The sequence below is a fragment of the Schistocerca americana genome, chromosome 1 (assembly GCF_021461395.2).
Source record: "Schistocerca americana isolate TAMUIC-IGC-003095 chromosome 1, iqSchAmer2.1, whole genome shotgun sequence".
NCBI lineage: Eukaryota > Metazoa > Arthropoda > Insecta > Orthoptera > Acrididae > Schistocerca > Schistocerca americana.
The window spans coordinates 130,458,117-130,463,546 of NC_060119.1; positions in this window are offsets into that span (position 1 = coordinate 130,458,117).

The window sequence follows — 5,430 nt, forward strand, 5'->3', positions numbered from 1 at the left end:
GTTCTTGCGCACTACGAATATGTTACGCAAGAAACTTGAACTTCTGCATCGTTTTCTGAGCACTACCACACGAAATCTGAGACTGGGCAGATAATCTCCTTAGACTGTTTGAAGGTTACTCGTCCTGTCCCGATCAGCATTCTCGGAAACGAGGGTTAATCTCGTTCATATTGAACGGTTCGGCACTGCGGCATCTTGTTATTTCCCGAGAAATGCGTCAACATCACGTGCATAGAAAGACTGGCCAAATACCGTTCAACAAAACCCGCTGTTCTTGGAAGAAACGACCTGATTACGAAGCAAATGACTGCGCAAGACGACAGACGTCATGTGACCCGTATCCGTCAAACTGACGTCTTCGTTCGTCATTTGTAATGCAGTACAACTCCTATTTACAGACACATTTATTTTCACGCACGCGATTTTTAGATCGCTTTCCGTACAAGTTTCCGTTTTCATTCATACCATACTTCATTCACGTATAATCGTGGTTTTTTATACTTCTTTGGATTTAGTTCCCTTTTATGACACTGCTCTTTGTCCGTTGTTTTCGCCGTACGTTTGATCCCAGCTGTACTATTCTGAAACGTTTGTCGCCGTAAGGGTCGTTTTTACGCCGTATTTCAAATGAAACGAGTTCCCCGTTTACTGCTGTCGCGCTCTCCCCCTCACACGGACACGCTCGCGTCAAATTCCCAGTAGCACGCGATCAAACGCGTGGCATCTCAGTTGGCAAAGCCGCAGAGACTTTTAAGCGGAAACGGAATTTTGGTAGTTTGAAATGAGTCAGATCTCGTGAAAAGCCAACATGTTCCATAGCTCATTCCATCGAAACTAGGATCCATAAAATGTTATAAGTGTTTAGCCAATGTCAAAATCGCTCTCACTATGCACCTGTGACTTATCACAAAAAGCACTGGAAAATGTTTATTTTCAAAATGAAATTTGATCAAAAATACGTTTCTAACGTTAGTGGTGTTATAACACAGGCTCAACATACTGGCTTTGCCCGCTATAAAGGTTTTAGAAGTAGTTTCATTAGTATGAAGTGCAGGCTCAAACCAATCATTCAAATAAAAGTGTTTGAAACTTTAATTTTAAGGCTGATTGATTGAGAAAGTATTGCAGATTGATACATTCCTTTGGCTGTCTTGAATTTGCCTAAAAGAACAGCAACTTTTGTCTGGAAATGAATCTCCACTTTTTTAAAAAATATAGCTGTTTATAGAGTTGTCATTGAATACGGTTCTGGCTGCGAATACTGTCCACGAGTCCCCAACGACGTAATAAACTCATGCTCGTGCTAAGGTCAAGTAGATCCTTAAAATGTACAGGACTGCATGATTCTTCGGATCTTCTTCGTTATCCGGAGCAATAGTGTAAACCCGTCGCACTACAAACCTACCGTGGTGAAAATCTATGCCCAGGTGCTCCACTGAATCTAGTCTATACATGAGGAGGTTCACTTAAAAAACCATCAATAATGTGTGTCAGAATGAAGTACTGAAACTTGCGTCCATTCTTACGTCAGAAGTATCCCAGTTACATCATCACTGAAAGTCAGTGATAAAGGAGGAGGAGGAGGAGGAGATTACTGTTTAACGTCCCGTCGACAACGAGGTCATTAGAGACGGAGCACAAGCTCGGATTAGGGAAGGATGGGGAAGGAAATCGGCCGTGCCCTTTCTAAGGAACCATCCCGGCATTTGCCTGAAGAGATTTAGGGAAATCACGGAAAACCTAAATCAGGATGGCCGGACCCGGGATTGAACCGTCGTCCTCCCGAGTGATAAAGGGATTAATTCTCTGGACAGGAGGCAATTGTGCAGCAAGCAGTTTTCGGCGGTAGGTCAGGAGGTTTTTCGGCAGTCAGTTTTCGGGAGCAGACGTGCTGTGACGCTCTCTTGTCGTCAGAGTCTGACATTGTTGTCTGAAGGTGATAAACCTCGTCCATGGGCTGCCGCACTTAGAGCTGTACTGAGGACTACGAATCGCGATTGTCAGAAATGAACCGCCGTAATCTATTCCTTGACCGTTCCCACTGACTCCAGTTCACGCCGTTGTGCCAGAAGGAAATCTGATCGAACGGAAGAGCGGTAAAGAAATGCAGCGTAGCTGACAACACCGCTTACTACGATGCTAAAATTGTAAACTGAAAAAAGTTTGCCACGTGGAAGTCAAGAACCACTTTACTGGCACTCGTCAATATTACCTAAATAAGAATGTTTTTCCCTTTCTTCCACATATTTCCTGAAGCAGTGAAGCCTCGGGGAAAACTTGTAGCCGCGCTCTTTCCTTCCTCTTCAGTTGTCTTTATCGTTTTGCTTTGGTTAGGCTTTTCTTGTCGTGACTATTTCTTTTTCAGTAATTTAGTGAGAACCTATTGACTTTGCATGTCAATATTTGTCGAATTATTTCGTCGTTTGGACATAACCCGGTAATACGATCGCTCGCAGACCACCTACTTGTAGTTTACAAGTTACGGGAGATATACGTTGGTGCACAGCATGCTACTGTCGAACTGAAGCTCCCAGCTCCCCACTGGCCGTTCACGTCGGAGTCCCCACCACCACTACTGACGTCGCCTCCCCCGCAACACCGCATGGACAGTTTCGGGCAGAGCGAGCAAGCCTCCGACCTCCACATTCTCTGACGAACCGTGGACGTACGACACCTTGTCGGATACTACTGGTTTCACATTTTCCATAGAGGCTCACGACAGTAACGCGCGAACGGCCGGCTAGCTTTGTCGTTTCTGAGGAGCCTGTTCCCAGGCGCCGGACCCTAACAATCTGCCCTTTGTCAGTCAGTTACGTTGTGCATTTCCCTATTTAGGACTCATACCGTCGCGGTACTTCCCCATTCGCCTATGCTCCTCTATACGCTTTTGCTTTACCTCGTCACGTGACCGGAACAACACTAGCTGGCATTCAATCTCGCGGCGGGCAATCGTCTTAATGTTTTGTTGTCATCACTAACTCTACACTACTGGCCATTCAAATTGCTACACCACCAAGATGACGTGCTACAGACGCGAAATTTAACCGACATGAAGAAGATGCTGTGATATGCAAATGATAAGCTTTTCAGAGCTTTCACACAAGGTTGGCGCCGGTGGCGACACCTACAACGTGCTGACATGAGGAAACTTTCCAGCCGATTTCTCATATACAAACAGAAGTTGACCGGCGTTGCCTGGTGAAATGTTGTTGTGATGCCTCGTGTAAGGAGGAGAAATGCGTACCGTCACGTTACCGACTTTAATAACGGTCGGATTGTACCCTATCGCGATTGCAGTTTATCGTATCACGACGTTGCTGCTCGCGTTGGTCGAGATACAATGACTGTTAGCAGAATATGGAATCGGTGGGTTCAGGAGGCTAATACGGAACGCCGTGCTGAATCCCAACGGCCTCGTATCACTAGCAGTCGAGATGACACGCATCTTATCCGCATGGCTGTAACGGATCGTGCAGCCACGTCTCGATCCTTAAGTAAGCAGATGGGGACGTTTGCAAGACAACAACCATGTGCACGAACAGTTCCACGACGTTTGCAGCAGCATGGACTATCAGCTCGGAGGCCATGGTTGAGGTTACCCTTGACGCTGCTTCACAGACAGGAGTGCCTGCGATGGTGCACTCAGTGACGAACCTGGGTGCACGAATGGCAAAACGTCATTTTTTCGGATGAATCCAGGTTCAGTTTAGAGCATCATGATGACCGCATCCGTGTTTGTCGACATCGCGGTGAACGCGCATTGGAAGCGTGTATTCGTCGTCGCCATACTGGCGTATCACCCGGCGTGATGGTACGGGGTCCCATTGGTTACACGTCTCGGTCACCTCTCGTTCGCACTGACGGCACTTTGAACAGTGGACGTTACATTTCAGATGTGTTACGATCCGTGGCTCTACCCTTCATTTGATCCCTGCGAAACCCTACATTTCAGCACGATAATGCACGACGGCAAATTTGCAGGTCCGGTACTGGCTTTTCTGGATACAGAAAATGTTCGACTGTTGTCCTGGCCAGTACATTCTCCAGATCTCTCACCAACTGAAAACGTCTGGCCAATGGTGGCCGAGCAACTGGCTCGTCACAATACGCGTCACTACTCTTGTTGAACTGTGGTATCGTTTTGAGGCTGCATGGGCAGCTGTACCTGTACACGCCATCCAAGCTCTGTTTGACTCAATGCCCAGGCGTATCAAGGTGATTGTTCTGGGTACTGATTTCTCAGGATTATGCACCCAAATTGCGTGAAAATGTAATCACATGTCAGTTATAGTATAACATCTTTTGACAAATGAATACTCATTTATCATCTGCATTTCTTCTTGGTGTAGCAATTTTAATGGCCAGTAGTGTACATCACTACTCTGATTCTTAACTGTAGATTACTAAACCTTTGTAAAATTTACGATTGTAGTTGGAACCGTTTTGCGCTTTCTTCCAATCTGGCGTTGTCAGTATAGGAAATAAAACAGGACACTTCGTACTTATTTTATATGACATACCACTGGACCCCTTATATTCGCGATTACCTAGTGTATAAACCACAAATTATGACTTCCTTTGGAAAAAAATATGTAGAAGTAAAATCTAAGATGGTTTAGTAACAATATAACATTTTCTACCCCTTAGTGTACTAGTGTGAAGTGCCTGGCAGGGCTTCATCGACACATTTTCACACTATTTCTATACTGTTCCACTCTTGAACAGCACGTGGGGAAAATGAACTCTTAAATATTTCCGTGAAAGCTCTAATTTCTCTTATTTTATTACGATGTTTATTTTTCCCCATGTAGGTGGGCGGAAGAAAAAGTTGATGACAGAAATCTCGTGAAAACAGTTCGACGTAACGAAAATGATTGCCACACCCCAGCTCGCGTATCATATCCATGACACTCTCTCCCTTATTTCGCTATAGCACAAAAGGAGCTGTCCTTTTTGAACTTTTTCGATGTTTTTCATCAATCCTTTCTGGTAATGATCCCCTCTTCGAGGTAATTCATAATGTAGTGTAGGTATCACTTCAGTGGAGGTGGTGCGTTTTCTAAATGATCTCCCAATAAAACGAAATCTTTAGTTCACTTCCCAACAACTTCGTCTATCTGATCGCTCCACTTGAAGTTGTTCGTGATAGTAATTTCTAGGTATTTACCTGATTTGAGAAGCTTTAGATTTATACGAAATTCCAATGCCTGTGTTGTCAGTAAGTACGATGCAATTTTGCTCCGGGCCTGCGACTTACAAATAAAATATCTCCGCCGTACGGGAGTAACATTAATGGGATGTACGAGTACAAGTATGACACATCGACGACGACATAAGGAATTTCGTGTCTGAACGTAAGTTGTGAACGGATAGCCGAAGCTGTTAAGGTAACCGCTCACGTATAGTGCGAAATCCGGGTTCGAATCATGG